General features: G+C 42.7%; 1 protein-coding gene across 1 annotated transcript in view; it reads right to left on the bottom strand.

Moving 5' to 3' along the window:
• Positions 1–21,361, bottom strand: part of RPL31 (ribosomal protein L31) — a 435,376-nt gene extending 414,015 nt beyond the window's left edge. The window contains exon 1 of the mRNA XM_072135875.1: positions 21,358–21,361. The gene's annotated coding sequence lies outside the window, so the exon portion shown is untranslated. The remainder of the gene's footprint in view (positions 1–21,357) is intronic.
• Between the last annotated feature and the right edge of the window lie 2,538 nt (positions 21,362–23,899).

Raw genomic sequence — 23,899 nt, 5'->3', positions numbered from 1 at the left:
TCTTTACAAGGGGTTGTTTATACAACACGTGCATGAGTTTATGCAATCCAATAAGGGTTAAATAGATTTTCCCTTATCTATGGTTGAAGATGGTAGATCACAGCACTCAGTTATCTCCAGCCAATCTCATAGAAATAAATGGAGCGGGCGGGCGCATTCTCAGCCTGCCTATCCACCTACTAGCGAGAACGAAATCTCTGGGGATCCAGTTATGATGTTCCCAGCTGTCAGACTCTTACAGATAAAAAAGATAATGTCCTAAGTTGGAAAACCTCATAAACCTCATAACCACATTTATCAAGCAGTCTAAGCAACTCTAATATATACTAATAGGAGTTACAAAAAGGGCAGTAACAGAATTAGCATGGCTTCCATAGCAGATAGTCTAAAAAATATAGTATTTCCGTAATCACTTGTTCTATTCTGGGCCCAGTACAGGTGTCCTTATAGTTTTGTATTGGAATAAGTGTTTAACTGTTTCCTGACCACCCATTGTAGATTTACAGCAAGGGTCCATAGTATAGTTATGGCACAGGCCTGTGCCGCGAAAAAACAGCCAGTGCAGGCAGTTGCTGGGTTCCCAAAACAGAGTCAATTCACCCAAGGCATTTCTTACCACTTCTGTCCTCTCCTTCTCTCATACACAGAGCTCGATTCATATTAGAGGCAGTAGTAGGTCCGCTGACTCTATGTATCCCAGCAGTCACTGAACATGTAAACGCCTGGATGCAGGTAGTGAGAGGCTGTCTTAACAGATCTAGCATAGTCAAAATACTGTCAATTGTCACTGTAAGGAAGTCCATTTTCACCTGTGATCCAATGGAAAGGTAGAAAAGTTAAATGTAAAAACAAAAAGTGTAAAAATAAAGGTCTATTCTGACCTCTGAGATAAAAAAATAAAAGTTTCAGAGTAAAACTGAAAATAAAAAAAAATAATCATTTAAAAATACCTCAGTTAACCTCAAACAGACATGCAACATATCAAACTTTGTGGCATAAAAATCTTAACATTATTATTAAGTCTGTTTTAGGGTAACACTTTGTTACAATCAGGAAAAATAGCGGAAACAAAAAATATTTCATTACTATTTTATTCGGTTTTAAGTCGATTTTAAGTTTTAAATATTAAATATTATCTCCTTCAGGACGCAGCCAGTTTACACGTTAAGGCTCAGTACGTTTTTTTTAAATCTGACCAGTGTCCCTTTGTGTCGTAATAATTTTTTAACACTTTAACTTATCTAACTGATTTTGAGATCGTTTTCTCGTGACACATTGTAGTTTATATTAGCAGTAGAATTTTGCTGATTGGTTCGGTTTTTTGGGGGTACAAATTCAACAATGTAGGAATTGTGCACTTTACCTCATGAATTTTTTTAAATCTGACCAGTGTGTAATTTGTAATGTGTCCATCTGAGGCCATTTTATGCACCGGAATGTCTGACTGATGAGGTAAGCCGCGTAACATCAAAATAAATTATGTAGACATTTCACAAATTATGAAAATGTAAAGTAGACATATGGCTACTTAGACTTGGAGCCTTTCTCAAGCAAAGGTGCATACAAAATTGTGAGAATTTAAATAAAATACAAGAGAAGTGACATCATTGTGTTAATCATGTGATCACAGTAATACATGTAAATATTCCTGTTACAAAATACATTTTGGTTTTGTTGCTTCATTAAATCGATACTATAAAGTGCATAAGTGCATATAGTTTAATAGCGATCACTCGCTTACCTAAGGAACAGTTCTGACCGGAGCGAGTGTCGTGGCGTCCTGCCCTGTTCACTGCGCATGTCCACGATCATATGACCAACGTTCAGGGAAAAAAGGGATCATGTGATTGCGACAGCAAGTGCGCACGGCGCACTGAAGTGCTGAAGCTTATGTTGCCATATTGCTTAAGGGAAGACTGCTGTGTATCAGGCAAGTGAAAAAATTCACTCTGGACGCAAAATTATGAATGAATCAGGTGCTGAGTCTCAATAGGACCAAGGAGTAAGTGCTCTAACAATAGCGACTCTATCGTGGCTGAGTTTTTGGCTCAAACCTGATCCATAGCTACCCTTTCAGGACAAATGTCCAGCGGTTGCACATTTAGGGTCAGGATGACACTCCTATAGCGGCCCCATATCAGAAACTATTTGCACCCATAAGTAAAGGCAGTCCCCCAGAAAAGGATTTTGTAGTGGTAATAGTCAAAGATCACTAAATTACACAACACAATATATGATCCTTATGGTAGTCAGCGATGATAGCGTCTTCAATGTGTCGGTTACAGTGAGGTAATTACGAAATCTAAAAGAAAAGAAAAAAGGTGGTAAGTATATGGCTTGCAATGTATTAACTTCAATAAGAAATGAAAATATATATTGCACCAATGTTTCGCTGAAACAGATAAAGAGATTATGATCCATCTTCAGTGGAGTTACGCCCATTACTGAGCAATATCCGTCATTCTAAATTCAACATTAAGACCCTCAGGTTTTAGCATATCCAATCTGTGGATCCACTCCAATTCCTTCCTATGTACTCTATATGACTTATTACCTCCCAATCTATGTAGTGGGACATGATCAATAATTCTTACTCATAGTTGGAATTCTGTGTGTTTAACCTCCACAAAATGTGGAGGCTGGTAAATCGATTCTCTATTAGAGGCAGTCCCTCGGACGATCCGACGGATTCGGACAACGCGCGGGATCTAACATTTAAAATGTGTCACAATACCAAGCACTTACATGCATCAGTAAGAAGAAGGTGAACTCCAGCGGACCTGAGTGGGGTAGCGACACATGCATGAAATTGGGCACGCGAGCTATGTGAAATGCGGCACAACACAGGATCGTCGGACAGTTCGGATCGTAGATAGCGCGCAGGACAGGTAAGTAAATGTGCCCCATTGTGTTGTGTAATTTTGTGATATTGACTATTACCACTACAAAATCCTTTTCTAGGGGACTGCCTTTACTTATGGGTGCAAATAGTTTCTGATATGGGACAGCTATAGGAGTGTCATCCTAACCGTAAATGTGCAACCGCTGGACATTTGTCCTGAAAGGGTAGCTATGGAGCGGGTTTGAGCCAAAAACTCAGCCACGATAAGAGTCGCTATTGTTAGAGCACTTACTCCTTGGTCGTATTGAGACTCAGCACCTGATTCATTCATAATTTTGCGTCCAGAGTGAATTTTTTTCACTTGCCTGATACACAGCAGTCTTCCCTTAAGCAATATGGCGACATAAGCTTCACCACTTCAGTGCGCCTGCGCACTTGGTGTTGCAATCATATGATCGCCTTTTTTCCCTGTACGTTAGTCATATGATCGTGGACATGCGCAGTGACCAAGGCAGGACGCCACGGCACTCGCTCCGGTCAGAACTGATCCTTAGGTAAGCGGGTGATAGCTATTAAACTATATGCACTTATGCACTTTATAGTATCGATTTAATGAAGCAACAAAACCAAAATGTATTTTGTAACAGGAATGTTTACATGTATTACTGTGATCACATGATTAACACAATGATGTAACTTTTTTTGTATTTTATTTAAATTCTCACAATGTTGTATGCACCTTTGCTTGAGAAAGGCTCCAGGTCTAAGGAGCCGAAACGTAGCTTTGACACGTGTGAATAAACAGGTACGTTTTTGCCACATTCAAATCTCGGAGTGCTGCCATTTTTTGTTGTTTTATATATATTTAAAACAAAATAATATAATACATAATTTCACCTCAGTCAATTTTTAGAAAATTGTTATAAATTAGGTATTATTTATACATTAGCATTTTTGTTCAGCAGAAATAGAGATCGACTAATTGAGTAACTGGGGATAAAATAAAGCAAACGAATCAATAGATTGGTGAGGGAACAACATCCAGATCCATTCTTTAATGGTTGTCACTACAGCTTCACTCTCATTCAAATAAATCTTAGCTGACAAGCAGTAAGCTGACTACTACACTGAGTATGGAGCTGGGCAGATATATGGAAGTATTTAGCCTTGGATCCCCACACATCTGATATTCTATGAATATATTAAAATTATGGGAGTTATACTTAAACATTACATACAATCATTTTTCTTTCAACCAAAATGTGTTATAACATAGGAAATTAGAAAAGTATGACACACACCGTGGAGTTCTGCCAAACAGGTTATGCAACAATGAAGTAATACACACTTTGTGGCTGGTGACTAATTATTGAAGACTTTACAATGTGATTGAATGAATTCAGAAATCCACTAACAATTGTGTGGCTTTTATCAAGCTTTATCACTTAGAAACCAAAGTTTATAGTGAAAGATTGTGGCCACTTTAATGTATACAAGTTGTTCGGCTTCCATTTGCTTGGCAGATGTTATGGAATATTCACTCAGCATTCATATTTTTGTTCTTAAAGGGGTATGCCAAAGAAGGCAGAAGGAACGCAAGCCGCACCAGATGAAAAAATATTAAAACGTAGTTCTTTAATTTCAATTCTTCTGGTAAAAACAGTAGTAGCATTTGTACAAATCAAATAAAGCTGAAGTTTTGCATGCTAGTTGACACAAGATTAGTACCAATAAAAAATATAAGGCAGTATAGCCTACGCGTTTCGGACGCGTTACACGTCCTTACTCATGGCTGGTTATTGTGATACTGAGACACGGATATATATGCTCCCACTAACTACCCGCGCCTACACCCATTTCCGTGTGTGCGGGAGGAAAGGAGGAGTCATAATCCTAAAACTATATAGTAAAACCTAAAGCAAACTGCCAATAACACCTTACGTGTAAACATATTCCAACTAATAAAGATACAAGCATAAACGGAGCATCCCTGTTTCCCGGAGTTAATGTATAGTACATACCCCGACCGTGTCCACGGTCTCCCGGAAGTGTACGTCTCCAACCGGAAGTTCCCCGCACCGTTGCCATGTCAACCAATGGCATCGTCGCGGCGGAGAGAGCTCCGAACATTGCATAGTGGGAAAAATATATAGGGGAACGAAATATGGACAGCACAAAAATAGGTAAGTATGGGTTTGTACAATAATTAAGTAATGTAGATGTCCGTATGTGGAGGGAATCATCCCCCTGGGTGGACCCGCATCCTGTAATAAGCAAGATCATCAATAATGATACATGAGTTCCCTCCTGTAGTTCATGCCCATCGGATAGCTGGTATTTAGAACCAGCGTCCAATAAGCTTCACGGTCCACTAATATCCTATGTCTATCCCCCCCCCGTTTCGGGAGATGTACTTGTTCTATAATGAAAGTTTCTAAAGTTGATACCTCCCCTCTATGACGTTCGATGAAATGTCTTGCTGCCCCCGATAAGGACTTCTTTTTGTCCATTTGTTGGGGGGCAGTAAGTTTGTGCCAATTCCGTATATCCCTCAAGTGCTCGAGGAATCGTAGTTTGAATCTCCTGGTAGTACACCCTACATACATCTGGTTACACATTCTACATTCAATCGCATATACGACATAATCTGAATTACAATTGAGATATTGTGTAATATCATATACTTGCGTATTTTTTGAATTGGAAAATTTCTTGGTCACTTTTGCAAAGTTACAGGTTTTACATGGGAAAGATCCACATTTGTAAAACCCTTTGTGATGTAACCATGACGATCGTTGCCGGTTCCTAGTGCCAAAATAACTGGGAGATATTTTATTTCCAATAGTGGGTGATTTTTTTGGTATAATGTTGACCCCGTTAGATAAAATTTTTGCTAAATTCTCATCACTCTGTAAGATGGGTAAATACTTCAAAAAAATATTTTTAATGTCTTGAAATTGGTTGGAGAATTGGAGGGTAAGGCACGGTGTATCAAATGTTGTATTTCGACACTTTTGTTTTTCTCTGCGTTTAAGTATGTCCGTGCGGTTTTTACGTGCGATCTTGGCCTCAGCCCTATCCAACATCCATTTGGGATACTTTCTGTGACTCAGTCTATCTCTAATGTCAAGGAGCTCTTGTTCATAGGTTGGTGTGTTGCTACAGTTTCTCCGTGACCTTGTCATTTCCCCTATGGGGACCCCCTTGACCACATGTATTGGGTGTGCACTATGGGCGTGTAAGATGGTATTACCCGCCGTTTTCTTACGGTGGGTGGAAGTGGAAATTGTCCCTAACTCGTCCACCGTTATCTTTAAGTCCAAAAATTCTGTGTGTGTCTTGTCTGTAGAAAATGTGAATTTAAGGTTATATTCATTGTTGTTAATATATTCGATGAAGGCTGGCACGGCAGACACATCCCCGCTCCACACTAACAGCAGGTCGTCTATGTATCTGCCGTACCAGCATATTGCATCATTGAAGGGGTTGTGTATTGTGTAAATGAATTCCTCCTCCCACATGGCCATTACCAAGTTGGCCAGCGAGGGGGAGAACTTTGCCCCCATGGAGACTCCTTGGGTCTGTAAGTAAAAAGTGTCATTAAACGTAAAAAAATTATGGGTCATAAGGTACCAGGTGACATCTTTCAATAGGAGTTGTAAGTTGTCTTCATAACTACTGTATTTATAGAGGTGTAAATCTAATGCTTGCATGGCCACTTGATGGGGTATGGAGGTGTACAGGGAAACCACGTCGCATCCGACCCAAGTATAGCCCGGACGCCACGTGACTCCCTGCAGGCCCCTCAGTACATCCCCCGTGTCCTGTAAATACCCCGGTATCCGTTTGACTAGGGGCTGTAGAAATGTGTCTAGCCACTGGCATAGTCGCTCATTGAGGGATCCTATTCCCGAAATAATAGGTCTCATCGGTGGGGGATCAATACCCTTATGGACTTTTGGCAATGCATGCATGATAGGTACAATGGGGTGTGTATTCTTAAGGTATTCTGCCTGTTTATTTGTTAACACCCCTAATGCTACCCCATCGTCTATAATACGAAACATTTCTTGGGAGAATTTCTTGGTGGGGTCTGCCTGTAGAATGCGATAGGCTTTCTCATCGGCCAATAAATTCTCTACTTGTGTCTGGTAGAGATCGCGACTCATTACCACCACCGTGCCCCCCTTGTCGGCCATTTTAATGACCCTGGTGTCATCCTCACCAAGGGTCTTGAGTGCCGCACGTTGCCTGTATGTGAGATTAGAGGGGGCACGGGAGGTGTTAGAGTGGAGGTCTCTAAGGTCCCGCTCCATGACCTCTTGGAACCTATCCATAGCCTCCACCCTCGCCTGTATGGGATAAAAGTCTGGGTTAGGGACATCAAAAGAGCATGATTTGGCAGTGATATTACATTTATCATCATTGTTATCATTCATATTAGCCAATGTGACCACAGTGAGTTGATCCGAAAAACTCATGTCACTATATTTATTAGTAGATTGTGTCTCTCGTTGGTGACTGCCTTCACATTGTGTTTCTGTAGTATTCGGGCACCCAGGGTCTTTTCGAAAATATTTTTTCACAGTGAGACCTCTAACAAATCGATTGATATCCTTCAAGGTGTTAAAAAGATCAAAATTGGACGCTAAGGAAAAATTAAGACCCATCGATAATATTTCAATTTGGTCTGCAGTGAGGGGAGAGTCAGAAAGATTCAGGACGTCCGGCGTGGTTGAAGTGTTTATTATTTCCGTCGTTGGCTCCTGAGGTTCCGGTCCTGGACTTGGGAGCTTCTTTCTGTGTCTCCGACCTCCTCTCCTCGTTCGTTTTTTGATTGTTGTTTTTTGTTCTTGGATTTTTTGTAATACGTGGAGTTTTTTCTCGGTTGTGATGGTTCTGCATCCGATACATCCGTTTCCACATTCGAGGTCTCCATTTCTGAGGAGCTGAAGTTAACCCTAGGGTTGTCCTGAAAATGTCTTCTCTGTGATCGTTTCTTGAGAATAGAGCGGGGTGTGGTCCATTGTCTCTCCCACCTTCCCCATTCATACACCTGATTTTGTGCATAATCATGTGAGTCTCGTTTGAATTTGTTTTTCTTTTTCTCCATGATGTCCTGTTCCATTGTATCAATTTTAGATTGAAGTTGATTCATGAGGGTTGCCATAGTGGTTGTATCGGTTAGTTCTGAGAGGTCTTGTTTTTTCCTCTCAATTTCCAGCTTGATTTGTGTTAGTTTTTCATCCTCGTTAGAGATTATTAATTTCATGAGATCTCTTGAGCATGCCGATAAAATGTTATTCCACTCCTCAATGAATTTATTGGAATATATATAGGTCGGTATTTTCTTCAGCCTTAAGCCTCTAGGGATCATATTTCTATTCAGATAATTATCTAGAGTCGTGCGATCCCACCAAATTCTGCATTCCTGCATAGATAGACTTTCCACCTCCTTTGTTAGGTTTTTGACATCCGGGGTTGATACGTTCGTACTTTGTTCCCCTCCAAATACTGAAGCCGCTTTTGTAAGTCTGGCTTCATTCACACTTGGTGTGTCCACGTCCATCGCAGGTGTGCGCAAAGAGAAAAAAAGGCTGTGGTACTTGTGTCAACAGGAATACAATTTTATGTATAAGCAAAACTGAACAGCTACAACATGGGATGACAATTTTATCCCTTGGGGGAGCACGGTACAACTAAAGGCCCAAACGATTACAAAAGTTCAAAGAAAAAAGAAGTTGACCGCTCACCTCAACTTGTCAGTCTCTGTGCTGGCTGCTGCTCCGGGACCACGAGCATAGGACTATAGAAGGCAGAAGGAACGCAAGCCGCACCAGATGAAAAAATATTAAAACGTAGTTCTTTAATTTCAATTCTTCTGGTAAAAACAGTAGTAGCATTTGTACAAATCAAATAAAGCTGAAGTTTTGCATGCTAGTTGACACAAGATTAGTACCAATAAAAAATATAAGGCAGTATAGCCTACGCGTTTCGGACGCGTTACACGTCCTTACTCATGGCTGGTTATTGTGATACTGAGACACGGATATATATGCTCCCACTAACTACCCGCGCCTACACCCATTTCCGTGTGTGCGGGAGGAAAGGAGGAGTCATAATCCTAAAACTATATAGTAAAACCTAAAGCAAACTGCCAATAACACCTTACGTGTAAACATATTCCAACTAATAAAGATACAAGCATAAACGGAGCATCCCTGTTTCCCGGAGTTAATGTATAGTACATACCCCGACCGTGTCCACGGTCTCCCGGAAGTGTACGTCTCCAACCGGAAGTTCCCCGCACCGTTGCCATGTCAACCAATGGCATCGTCGCGGCGGAGAGAGCTCCGAACATTGCATAGTGGGAAAAATATATAGGGGAACGAAATATGGACAGCACAAAAATAGGTAAGTATGGGTTTGTACAATAATTAAGTAATGTAGATGTCCGTATGTGGAGGGAATCATCCCCCTGGGTGGACCCGCATCCTGTAATAAGCAAGATCATCAATAATGATACATGAGTTCCCTCCTGTAGTTCATGCCCATCGGATAGCTGGTATTTAGAACCAGCGTCCAATAAGCTTCACGGTCCACTAATATCCTATGTCTATCCCCCCCCCGTTTCGGGAGATGTACTTGTTCTATAATGAAAGTTTCTAAAGTTGATACCTCCCCTCTATGACGTTCGATGAAATGTCTTGCTGCCCCCGATAAGGACTGCCAAAGAAGACACATTTCTTAAATATACTCAGGAAAACAAAATAATACATTTTCTAATTCAATATTAACAAAATACAGAATTTCACAGATATAATTCAAACGTGTCTATCAGTCCTGGTGTACACAATTTCAGTTGCTCCGGGTTCCGACCCTGCATCTTCTGACTTCAGGGTCGGCAGCCATCTCGCCTGATGCTGTGGAGAGCTCAGCTTCATCTCTCCCACTGCTCCCTGCAGCTGCCCCTCCACCCTGAATTCCAGGACTAGCTCATACTAATACACTCTGACTTCCTGCCAGCATACAACAGCACCAGTGGGAGGAGACAAGCTACTACAAGCTACCGGCAGATAAGGGGGAGAGAGGCACATCATATCTGATAGAAGAGTTGTAGCAGAGCTGACTATGTCATTGTGTGTAATAAGCATCTCGTGGATCCTAAAATTTCTCATCTCTGATCTGTCTCATCTCTCTTTCTATGTGTCAGATACTGGTAGGTAAATGAAAGTGTATATTTAACACGGACCATCACCGAGTGATAGTTTTATTGCTGCTTAAGAATATAAGTAAAATTGTAAAGTAAGGTGGTTAAAAATGATCTTTACTGTGTAAACATCCCTAGGGGAATGAAATTTGAGAATTAATTGGGATGGCCTATCCGCCATGATATTTGACAGGAGTTTTATACTCCTCTGATGATACTATAGATCCTAATCGAAGGCCTTATGCGGGTTTGAAGCTATCCTTAAATAACCTATTCAGTAAGCTTATTACACTTATTCCCGAAGCATCATAAATAATGTCACTATGATCTGTCTCCTGTCTATTCCGTAGCGTGACTCTGTGAAAGGACATATGACCAGGGCAGGGTCAGATACCACCAATTTACCTATATCAGAAGAGATTAGACGGTGGCATGCCTTATCTGATAACATTAGGTAGTAAATGCACAACTAGCTATCAGATGCTTGAGAGTAGTGTTTGAATTCACGTATGTCAGGATGTAATAAACATGTTGTGTTTAATTCGCTTCCTAGTACTTTAAAAGCATTCCCGTCACCCATAAGTGGGGTAGACAGGTGGCTAAAGAAGGGTTTGTTATTATTGTCTGGTCCTTAGACACTGTGGGGAAGATTTATTAAAAGTATCTAAGAGCAGAACTGTTCTAGTTGCCCATGGCAACCAATCAGAGACGCGTCTGTCTATAAAATTAAGGCTGAGCTCTGATTGGTTACCATGGGCAACAGTTTTACCTAAGACGCTTCTGATAAATCTCCCACAGTATATCAGTGGTTCCCAACAACCGGGCCATGATCGCTGGGTGACCTGTCCCAGGAAGGATAGCAGAGCCGCGCATGTAACACTTTGTTCCGTGCCTCGGCTCCAGAGTTCCCTTTCCAATGCAGAGCAGAAGCTACAGCCCATAACAGCGGAACCGCTCATAGCTGACTCTGCATTACTAATGCCAGGTAGAGATAGAGAGCGGTATCTAGCAACCTGACCTAGTGACCTGTTCCCTCACAGTCGGCAATGACAATTTGAGTGCTATGTATCAATGTCAATGATTGACAGTGATACATATGCAACACCCCTGCCAACATATAGGCAGAATCCATCTGGTGAGCCTGCGCAACTCACCCAAGGTATAATGCAGCAGTAGCCTCTGCCTGGAAAGGCAATAGTTATCTTGCTGTAAGATGTTATCCAATTATGTGGCTGTTTTGTAATTGGAGTGTGATTGGAGAGGTGCTACCACCTGACCACGCAGAGTATAAAACCCCTGTGCCTTGGGAGTACAGACCTCTTACCACAAGGTCTCTTAGCACATGGACAGAGTGAAGAGAGAGATAGAGTGTGAAGCACGCCTTCAGTGCTGTAACAGAACCCAATCCTAAGAACTGAGTCAGGAGTACTGTAAATGCAGGGGAAGGTTAAAGCCACCGATATAGAGTTTCTTAAAGGGTTATACTTACTGGATCAGACAGGGTCCTGGGTACAGGATTCAAAGAGGGAATTGTAGGGTCTTTAAGTTAGAAATAAAAGTGTGTGTCCACAACAGATTCCCCCAGAACAGTGTGTCCGCCACATATCCCTCACAACAATGTGTGTCAGCCAAATCCCTCATTACAGCATATGTCCAGCACAGATTCCTCATAACAGTGCGTGTCCACCACAGATCCCTCATAACAGCGTGTGTCCACCACAGATCCCTCATAACAGCGTGTGTCCACCACAGATCCCTCATAACAGCGTGTGTCCACCACAGATCCCTCATAACAGCGTGTGTCCACCACAGATCCCTCATAACAGCGTGTGTCCACCACAGATCCCTCATAACAGCGTGTGTCCACCACAGATCCCTCATAACAGCGTGTGTCCACCACAGATCCCTCATAACAGTGTGTGTCCACCACAGATTCCTCATAACAGCTTGTGTCCACCACAGATTCCTCATAACATGATGCTGATGGAGGGTGGGCACAACTGCAGTTAAAATACCACTGATAGCTTTGGTCTATATACAGCAGGGACTGGTAGGGAAAGTAGTAGTGGAGGGGGATATGGTGCCCCCTGATGAAAAATATGCTATAAATATAACATTCAGAACAAAAATGACTAAATGGAACCATAATGCAGAATTGGTGGGAGCACTGAGCTTGTTTCCCTGCACTGTTGAGGACACACCCTGTTATGAGGGATCAGTGGTGGACACACGCTGTTATGAGGAATCTGTGGTGGACACACGCTGTTATGAGGGATCTGTGGTGGACACACGCTGTTATGAGGGATCTGTGGTGGACACACGCTGTTATGAGGGATCTGTGGTGGACACACGCTGTGCTGTGTAAATCATCTTTCTCAAAATATTTTTATGTAGCAAAATCAAAACCCTAGCTTTTCCATTGTATACAAAAGACAGACACATCTAGGTGTGTCTCTTGCAATAGCTCTATATCACCTATATCAGGGATAGTACGTCCTGAGTGACAAAAGATTTTGGAAAGCTCATGAGGTGATTTCAGTCCCTTTACATTCCAAATAATTCATTTAATTATTTAATTATTGAAGAGAATGGATAGGTGATAACACAGCTACATATTTTTTAAATCTAAGGTGGACAAGTGTTTGCAGTAGTGATGCCTATGCTCCCCTATGTACAAGGCATCTAACACTTCTGGGTGGGGGGACACTTCATCAGAGGTGCTAAGTGTTAAACAGAGATGTTTGGTGCTATTAGAAAGCATACTATATGATTGAGAATTTAGTAATCTTTCTGTCCATTCTCTGGCTAACTCACTTATTAGCAGTGGCATAACTTGAAGCTGATGGGCCCCAGTGCAAAGTCTGTGCCAGGCCCCCTGACTATAATGTATGGAATATAGTAATAGTCTTCTCATATGGGAAATTGACACCTTATGGGCCCCTAAGCCTCTTGGGCCCGGTTGCGACCGCACCCTCTGCACCCCCTCAAGTTATGCTCCTGCTTATTAGTTCTCTACCACCTACCTCGCTGATTATTCAACTATTTTTCTCTCAGACTGCTAGAAATTAAAATCTAATGTTGAACAAGCACCATAGAAGGTACCAATGATATTTGGTAATTAAAGGGTTTATATCCGTCATGTTTTGTGTCATTATTAATTGCTATATGCGAGGAATATGAGCAAAGTTGTATGTATCCTTACAAGGAAGGGCATCAGCATATAACACTGTATACATATTATATACTCATACAGTGGGATAAGTCCTCCCGTTCAACTCTTCCCCACAAAGGAGCAAACATTGCAGCAGACAGTTACATCACTGGAGTAACGCCCGCAGTGGAGACAGAGGACGGATGCTATACAGATGCATCCGTACCCATGGAGTATTATGGATTCTGTCAAGCTAATACCCTTTTTACAGCAGGATGCAGGATTAAAAAGCAGTCTCCTAAACTTTTCTGTCCAGTGTTTCCTGTTATATACAATGTATACTGAGCCCCCATCTGCCAGTAAATGTATGTGGACACATTCAGTGTGTAGGCCAGGTGCTTTCCAGGCTTATATGCTCAACATGTTCTGAATAAGAGTTCATTAAAACAGTACCCTAATGTCTTATTCCCCTATTCTGAGTAACTATTTGGTATTCTGGTACAGACTGGAGGGCATGCAACATAACACCTTAGTCATGCCAACTGTTTAATAAGCAACCAACTTTAATAAAAGACCCTTAACACAAATATCAGTAAACTTTAACAGTACAAGTAAACTTGTGACAAAGTATTCTTTATTTTTTATAAATTAACCTACAATATCCAAAAATAAGGCACATGGAATATAATAACACAATTTTGAGCCCTGGAAGGTGTATGCCTAGCTGGATTCCCAAGCAACCACCATCTCAAATCATCCACCATTCCACCTCCTGGGACCTGAAATTAACTATAAAATACACAAACTTAACAACTCCATAACATAGGTAGAGAGGGAAGGACAGCTTAAGTGCCGCTTCAAAGAAGGGAAAGTAAGGAGGAGCACCTATATACAAAACCAGCACACCTTGTAGGAGGGGAAAACATCATAAGGTAAGTAACAGAGAAGGGGTGAGAGATTATCTTCCTTAAAGGTTATCTTCCTTCAGTTTTACTGATGATAGATGTGTCCTACTAAGAAATTCCTAAGAACTTATTTTATTGCAACTCTATAAGTCGCAATTCACAGCTAAAAGAAATTTGCTAATTAGCCTGGGGTGCTCGAGCTATGTCGACGGACCACCTCAGAGCGCCTCATATTTTTATTTCAATCCCCCTGTTCTGCTCATAGTCCCAATGGCTCACTCCCCCCACAGTGCATAGAGCAGGTGATGTGTGGGACTGCTGCGTCCGCCAAAATCCAGACCCCCCCAAAAGAGGAAAATGTGAGCTCCGATTACACATAGAAATGCGGAACTGACAACATCATAAAATCCCAATTCATTTTATTAGTCACCATTAAAAATCTATATCACATACATTAGAAACAAGAGAGATTCCAAACAAAATGGGATATTAGGAGTATGTTAAGGATCACACAGGCGCACGCTACAGGTATAGTTGGAACAGTTGCCGTCGCTGGTATCAGCGGTGTGCCTCTCCACCGCTATTTACTGAAAGAAAGAGCAATAATGGGGTATACCTGTGCTGGCTGAGAAAAGTGAATGTGTATGTGTTATGAAATGTAATGTACAAGGGGGGAAAAACTGAACTTCTTACACTGGGATTAGCTCTAAAAGGATTATCGTATTTGGTGGGACACTAACCTGTGTCCCCAATTCCAGCAGGTTTCCGCAGGTCCAGGAAATATATCCAGCAGTGTGGTTTCTTAAATCCAGGTTCACGTTCCGTTAGGCGCTGTTATTCCCCATTGTGATCCACGCAGTAGTTGAGCAGTAGCGAAGCCCCGGCCAGTAGCTTCACTAAGTCAAACTAGTAAACGGATGTATCCGTACCCAAAAGGTATGGATGTGCAGAAGCACTAATGCACGGTCCGCAATCTATACGTTTGGCGACAATAATTCCCGCAAAATCAAGCAACATATTAATTGCAATACAAAAGGGGTCATTTATTGTATACAATGTCCATGTGGGAAAAGATATATATCGGTCGCACAAAGAGAAAACTTATGACAAGGATAAAGGAACATTTGAGAAATATAACTAAACGACTTGAGGGCCATCCCCTATCACGACATTACAAGGAGAAACATGATGGTCAAATTAAAGGTAGTATATAAGGATGGGTTGGCTAGATTCTACGGGCGCTGACCACCGACTGAGAGTATCAGCGAATGTATCACTGGTTACAAATCCAAATAATTTATTGATAAAACCAGAATGGTAAAACAAAAGTACAGGAATGTATAGTATATCCTCCTAACGCGTTTCGGGTCGGACGACCCTTTCTCAAAGATAGGATTCCTATCTTTGAGAAAGGGTCGTCCGACCCGAAACGCGTTAGGAGGATATACTATACATTCCTGTACTTTTGTTTTGTTTTACCATTCTGGTTTTATCAATAAATTATTTGGATTTGTAACCAGTGATACATTCGCTGATACTCTCAGTCGGTGGTCAGCGCCCGTAGAATCTAGCCAACCCATCCTTATATATTGTATACCGCTGACTCCGCTTCTTGGAATTGGCGTCTTCGTTTTTGGGCTAGAGGAGCAGCAGACCGGGACCGCGTCCATTCCCTTGCTACCCTGTTAAAGGGCTTGATGCATACTAGCCAAGGTGGCTAATGGTGAGCACCCAATTTGGGACTTTCTTTACATTCACTAATTGCCTTACGATATCACCCGAGGCGCCGCCCTCCGTTGTCTCTGTTTTTTGTCTTTATTTTTTAAATTAAAGGTAGTGTCATATTTGGAATAGAACAGGTGAGACGAGATTGGAGGGGTGGTAACTATATAAAATATATGTCCCAAGCAGAAAGTCATTGGATTTTCGAGCTCGACACACTAGCACCTAATGGCTTAAATAGCGAAATCGAACTATTCACCTTTTGATCAATCTTTTAATTTTTACTTTGTTTTTATGAATACCACCATTATTATTAAAATATTAAAATCATAAAAGATCATTATACATACCATATGATGTGCATATAATCTGTGATACTTTGCAATATTCAGATTTTTATATATACAGTATATAGTCATTGTTTGAAGATGGAGCAATGAAAATATATATTTTAATTTTAACTGAAGTAATAAAGTCACATATGAAAGGTTTTATTTTTACTATCATGTTTTATCTGGAACAATAAAGAATAACACTAAACCAATAACGATCCCACTAGATAGAATATTAGGGTCCAAAATATGCACAGAAATAAAAACAAGAATTAAGGAATTCAGGCTAAGCTGTGAAATAAGCAATGATAGAGATGACTAATTCCCCAAATGATTACAACAACATCTTTTAAGAACGGATTAGTACCACATAGTATGGATTCTATATAAGCACCACCATTATCACCAGAGCCAGGAATCTTACCCTGAGGAAGAAAGCCGCTGCTTTCGACAACGCGTCGGTAGAAATTCCTGTTTGTCCCTCTGAACTATCCGTACCTTTTGGGTGACGTCACCGGTACATCCGTTTACTAGTTTGACTTAGTGAAGCTACCGGCCGGGGCTTCGCTACTGCTCAACTACTGCGTGGATCACAACGGGGAATAACAGTGCCTAACGGAACACGAACCTGGATTTAAGAAACCACACTGCTGGATATATTTACTGGACCTGCTAGAACCCGCTAGAATTGGTGTCACAGGTTAGTGTCCCACCAAATATGATAATTGGTCCTTTTAGAGCTAATTCCAGTGTAAGAAGTTCAGTTTTTTCCCCCTTGTACATTACATTTCATAACACATACACATTCACTTTTCTCAGCCAGCGCAGGTATACCCCATTATTGCTCTTTCCTTCAGTAAAATGGGATATTATGTTTGTGCAAAACATGGGGCTGGGGTAAGAAAAATATTTTATATTATATACCAGTGTAATTAGCGGCACACTTCCCAACAATATATGTATTTACTGTGTAATGAATCTTATATCTTTGGATCCCAAAATAAACACAAGGTATTGCCTCAAAGGGGGGGAAGCGTCCACACTCTCACGGCACTTATCCATCACTGCACCGTACAGTCCCGGAACCCCGACGCGCGTTTCGCCTATAACTTTTTCAAGGGGAAATTGCATTATTTTGTGGAGATACATAGTGGCTTCGTACCAACATATCCTTCTAGTTCCTACACCTCCTAGCCTTCATCAAAGGTCTGTCCGAAATGGAGCCTGCCAAAGTAGGTTCGGTTTTTAATAACCCACAATGTCTGGACAAAATGCTCCTCATCCCTTCCCATTGGTTGTTATATGTAAAAATAAATTTCTGTATCTAGAAAGACAACATTTGCTGTGCTCATCTCATAGGTTAATTATAGTGTTTATGTTATTGTGAATGTAATTAGTATTGACATACTTACCGTTGCAGTGGATGTGGATGTCCTGTCTTTTTCGTCTCAAAAGGGAGAAGAAGTCTGTTCGGGATGTGTCTATTTTGAAAGAAACAAAAAAAGAACAATAAGACACGAGGAGAAGATAATCTTTGAACATTTGCAGTCATTGTACATCCTATACTTATAGCTACGGGTGATAACACTGTTTGCAGTAGGGTTATAATAATGGACATTATAATGTTATGTGATGACACATTTACAGATAATCACTTTATTGCTTATAGTGCAATGTTTTAAATTAATACTGACACATAAGATTGTTGATCCTTATCATAATTGTAAAGTAGTGTTTTGGCACATATGGAAACTTGGGACCTCTGTCTCTAGATACACAACAATGTTAATAACTTCGTAGCACTTGTCACTTTAAATTTATGCAAATACACATATGAAATTTTATATTATAGGTAGCACAGGGCTCTTAAAAATGTCTTCATAAATTAACTGTAATATGATATGAATTATGATAGAGACCAGGTTTTAGTGGGCCCCTGGGCGACAGAGCCTTAGTGGGCCGCCCTCCAGTGGCCACACTGACCCCCCCCCCCCCCTTGCGGACACACTAACCCCCTCCTCCTGCGGACACACTAACCCCCTCCCCCTGTGGACACACTAACCCCCTCCCCCTGTATACACACTGATCCCCCCTTCCCCATGTATACACACTGACACCCCTCCTTTCCCCTGTATACACACTGCCCCCCCTCCTCCTGTATACACACTGATCCCCCCTTCCCCTGTATACACACTGACCCCACCTCCACCTGTATACACACTGATCCCCCTTCCCCTGTATACACACTGATCCCCCTTCCCCTGTATACACACTGATCCCCCCTTCCCCTGTAAACACACTGATCCAACCTTCCCCTGTATACACACTGACCCACCCTGTATACACACTGACCCCCCCCCCCCTGTAGACACACTGACCCCCCATCCTCCTGTATACACACTGACCCTCCCCTTCCCCTGTATACACACAGACCCCCCCTCCCCATGTGGCACACAGACCCACTGTTAGGATTGGGTAACACAAAAGACAGGGGATAGTGTGCCCTGAGCTTGCCCCAACCTCTGTCCCTTCCTATAGCCCCCCCACGCTAAACCGTGGGGCGACTACTTGAAGACTCGAAATATACTGATAAGTGTGGGAAGGGAAACACAAACAGACTGACAAACATAAAACACAAAATAATGTAATATACTAGCCGGAGTCACAACGAGAGGGTACGTCAATAGCAAAATCAGTAGGCAAAGAGTCAATGTCAAAAACGAGCCGAGGTCAACAACGATACAGATACAGAGCAAGTCAAACCTAATGCTGAGCGAGTGATGAAGGGATTTCAAACACTGGCACAGGTGACTAGTGAGGCTGCAATTTATGCAGCCAGAACCCCACCTCCAGAACCTGATAGGAGCTGGACAACTACTGAGAATTAACCCCTCATGGTGCAGAATAACCAAGCACAATAGCAGGCACCATGCAGAGGTACCACAAGTCAGCAGTTCAGAACACAACTCCTAGACAGCGCGAGATCTTAGCAGCCGCTGCCCGGGACGAGAGGAGGAGTTTGCACGGATACGCGCTGGAGGTTGGAGCGAACCTGACAGTACCCCCCCCCCCCTGACGGGGGGCCTTCGGACCCCTAGATCGCAAAGATGGCTTCTGAGGATAGGCCTGATGAAACAACCTGAGTAACCGCGGAGCATGAACATCTCTAGCCGGAACCCAAGACCTATCCTCAGGACCAAAACCTTTCCAGTGGACCAGGTACTGCAGGGAGTTACCTACCCATCTGGAATTCAAGACCTTTTCCACCTCAAACTCCAGATTCCCCTCCACACTAGATGGAGGAGGAGGGTCAGGAAGAGGCAAAACAGGCTCAACATAGCGCTTCAGAAGACTCTTATGGAAGGTGTTATGAACCCGCCACCCTGCTGGAAGAGTAACCTTGAAGGAAACCGGGTTAACAATTTGAGTAACAACAAAAGGACCAACGAACCTGGGCGCAAACTTCAAAGAGGGGACCTTCAATTTAAGATTTTTTGTGGATAACCATACTTTATCCCCCACCACAAACGTATCGGAGTTAGTGCGCCTTCTCTGAGCCTGTTGGACCATAGAATTTTGTGCCCTCTAAATATTTTGCTGAACTTGTGACCAGAGCGTGCGCAACTTGGATGAAATAGCTTCCGCCCGAGGAATGTTAGAGACAGGCACAGATGAAAAGGAGAAACGAGGATGAAAACCATAATTGCAGAAAAAGGGAGAAACCTGAGTGGAAGAACTACAGTGATTATTAATAGCAAATTCTGCCAATGAGACAAAGAGTCACAGATATTGAATCATCTCCTGATTCATTCTCTCGGACTGACCATTAGTCTCTAGGTGAAATGCCGACAAGAATGACAAATTCACTTCCAGTTTAGAACAAAATGCTCGCCAAAATTTGGAAACAAATTGTACGCCCCTATCTGACACAATATCATCTGGTATACCATGGAGGCGTACAATATTCTGTATAAACAATTCAGCCAACTCCTCAGCTGAAGGTAACTTTTTTAATGGAACAAAGTGTCCCATTTTAGAGAAACTGTCCACTACCACCCAAATCACAGTATACCCTTGAGATGCTGGCAGATCAGTGACAAAATCCATAGACACTTTAGACCATGGCCTGGTGGGAACTGGAAGCGGAAGGAGAGGCCCCTCAGGACGTCTCCTGGGAGTCTTTCCTCGCGCACAGACCTGACAGGCTTGGACAAATGCGTGCACATCATTAGTCATGTGAGGCCACCAGTAACTTCTCTTTAAGAGATCCAAGGTACTCCGCATTCCCGGATGACCTGCCAATACCGAGCAATGCGTCTCCTCCAACACTCTCAAACGACAAGAAAGAGGAACAAATAATTTGCCTTCCGGAAGGTCTTTAGGTGCAGATTTTTGTCCTGCTAAAATTTGAGAGGAGAGGTGGGAGGAGACAGCTGCCAACACAACACCTGGAGACAAAATATTACTGTCCGTAGTCTCTGGAAGCTCATGAGTCCCGAAGCTACGGGACAAGGCATCAGCCTTCACATTTTTTTGACCCCGGTCGGTAGGTGACCACAAAATTAAAGCGAGAGAAAAACAAGGCCCACCTAGCCTGACGCGTGTTCAAGCGCTTAGCAGTATCCAAATATACTAAGTTCTTATGATCCGTGAGCACAGAAGAAAACTTTCTAGAGAAATATGCACAGGGTCTGAGTCTGGTGAGAGTGGAGGACCCCTGAGACAACACTGCACATACTCCAACCTCGGAGGCATCTACCTCTACAACAAATGGCTGAGAGATGTCAGGTTGAACCAAAACTGGGGCTGACGAGAATGCCGCTTTTAAAGTTTCAAACGCAGAGCAAGCGGCAGGGGACCAATTGTTTGGATCAGCACCCTTACGAGTTAGATCCGTGAGGGGTTTGGCGATCACGGAAAAGTTCTTAATAAAGTTCCGATAATAGTTAGCGAAACCCAAAAAACGTTGTAAGGCCTTAAGATTGGTAGGCCGAACCCAGTCCGTGAGCGCCTGAACCTTACTCGTATCCATCTGTACATCAGAGGGAGTAACAACATAACCTAAGAAGGAAACTTTCTGGACACAAAAAACACACTTTTCCAGTTTAGCGAAAAGATGGTTTTTGCGTAACCTGGTAAGTACTTGACAGAGATGTTGCTGGTGAGAAACCATATCAGGAGAGAAAATCAAGATATCGTCTAGATACACCACCATAAACACACCGATATAATCATGAAAGATGGAGTTCATAAACCCTTGAAAAACCGCTGGGGCATTACTCAAACCAAAGGGCATAACCAGGTATTCAAAGTGTCCCAAAGGTGTATTAAATGCGGTTTTCCACTCATCCCCTTCTTGGATCCGAATCAGGTTATAAGCCCCTCTGAGATCTAATTTAGAGAAAACTTGGGCCCCAGAAACCTGATTTAAGAGATCCGGGATCAAGGGGAGAGGACCTGAGTTTTTTACCGTTATCTTATTTAATTCTCGATAATCAATACACGGCCGTAAACCACCATCTTTTTTCTCAACAAAAAAGAACCCGGCCCCAGTGGGCGACTCAGAGGGACGGATATGTCCGATTGTCAAACTCTCATCAATATAACTCTTCAGTGCCTCCCGTTCTGGTACCGACAGGTTATATATACGACCCTTAGGTAATCTAGCATCAAGAAGAAGGTCAATTTTACAATCAAACTCCCTGTGAGGAGGAAGGACTTGGGACAAGGGTTTTGAAAACACATCTGAGTAATCAGAGAGAAAACCTGGAAGACTCTGATCTTCCGCCACCACTGTACATAATGAAACTCTGGTCAGGTGATCCTTACAGTGAGGACCCCAGTGAACCAGCTCCAGAGTTTCCCAATTAATTACCGGATTATGGATCCGGAGCCAGGGTAGACCAAGAATGACATTTTCAGACAAGTTTTCCATAACTAGGAAAGAACACCATTCTACATGCATAGCTCCTACCATAAGCTTTATCTGCGGGGTTCGGAATTTAATCAACCCTGCCTGTAGAGGGGTCAAATCCGCACCCGACATCTGGATAGGAGTGGACAAAGGAATCAATGACATGCAAAACTGAGAGACAAAATTATAATCAATTAAATTAGATGCAGCACCTGAATCCAAAAAGGTACGACCAGTGCAGGAAACAGACTGAAACTTAACCGTACAAGGTAAATACATTCTAGACACAATTGGGAGTACCTGAGCTCCTAAGCAGTCCCCCCGACTACTGCTTAGGAGCGGAAGTTTTCCTGCTGCTGCCTCTTGGAACAGGTGTTGATCTGATGATCAGGACTTCCACAGTAGAAACAAAGATGATGTCTCAGTCGATGTTGCTTCCGCTGTGCAGGAGAGATGCTATCCAGCTCCATGGATTCCCATTCTGGACTACCTGGAAACAGACTGGCGGCCGCTGGCTGACAGTCAGAGGACACCCGAGGTGATCGCCTGGATCTTAGGCGACGATCAACTCGGATGACCAGAGTCATAGCATCATCTAATGTCTGAGGCTCGGCATAAGCTAAGACTAAGTCCTGTACTCGGTCTGACAGTCCGGACAAAAATTGGTCTTTTAGGGCGCAGTCATTCCATTGCGAGTCAGTCACATACTGTCTGAACTGGGCACAATAATCTTCTGCTGTCCGTTTTCCCTGACACAGAGAAACTGCCAGTGCTCGGCGGTCAGGTTCGTCATAAATCTGGCCTAAAGCATAAAAAAAAGCGTCAAGAGAAGAACGGGATGGAGAGTCAGGTGGGAGAGAAAAGGCCCAATTTTGCAGATCCCCACGCAACAGGGAAATTACCACGCCCACCCTTTGAGTCTCTGTGCCCGAAGAACGAGGACGTAAAGAAAAATAAAGTTTACAGCCCTCCCGAAATGAAAAAAATTTCTTATGGTCACCAAAAAACAAGTCAGGGAGAGGAACCTTAGGTTCAGGCATGGGTGGCAGTGGATTCTGTGGTGGTGTCTGCCGTGGAACCTGCATAGATTCCTGAATTTGGAGACGGGAAGCTAGATCCTGAACAAGCTGAGTTAGGGTCTGGACCTGAGCGACCACAGCTGACAAAGGCTCCATGGGAGGGGAGAATGTAGCAGGTCGGATACAGGATGCAGACCTATGTGTGGCCAGTGTTTCTGTTAGGATTGGGTAACACAAAAGACAGGGGATAGTGTGCCCTGAGCTTGCCCCAACCTCTGTCCCTTCCTATAGCCCCCCCACGCTAAACCGTGGGGCGACTACTTGAAGACTCAAAATACACTGATAAGTGTGGGAAGGGAAACACAAACAGACTGACAAACATAAAACACAAAAGAATGGTAAACTAGCCGGAGTCACAACGAGAGGGTACGTCAATAGCAAAATCAGTAGGCAAAGAGTCAATGTCAAAAACGAGCCGAGGTCAACAACGATACAGCTACAGATACAGAGCAAGTCAAACCTAATGCTGAGCGAGTGATGAAGGGATTTCAAACACTGGCACAGGTGACTAGTGAGGCTGCAATTTATGCAGCCAGAACCCCACCTCCAGAACCTGATAGGAGCTGGACAACTACTGAGAATTAATCCCTCATGGTGCAGAATAACCAAGCACAATAGCAGGCACCATGCAGAGGTACCACAAGTCAGCAGTTCAGAACACAACTCCTAGACAGCGCGAGATCTTAGCAGCCGCTGCCCGGGACGAGAGGAGGAGTTTGCGCAGATACGCGCTGGAGGTTGGAG

The sequence above is a fragment of the Engystomops pustulosus genome, chromosome 2, assembly GCF_040894005.1.
Source record: "Engystomops pustulosus chromosome 2, aEngPut4.maternal, whole genome shotgun sequence".
Taxonomy (NCBI): Eukaryota; Metazoa; Chordata; class Amphibia; order Anura; family Leptodactylidae; genus Engystomops; species Engystomops pustulosus.
Note: the sequence above shows the minus strand (reverse complement) of the source record. Positions and strands in the feature narration are given on the sequence as shown.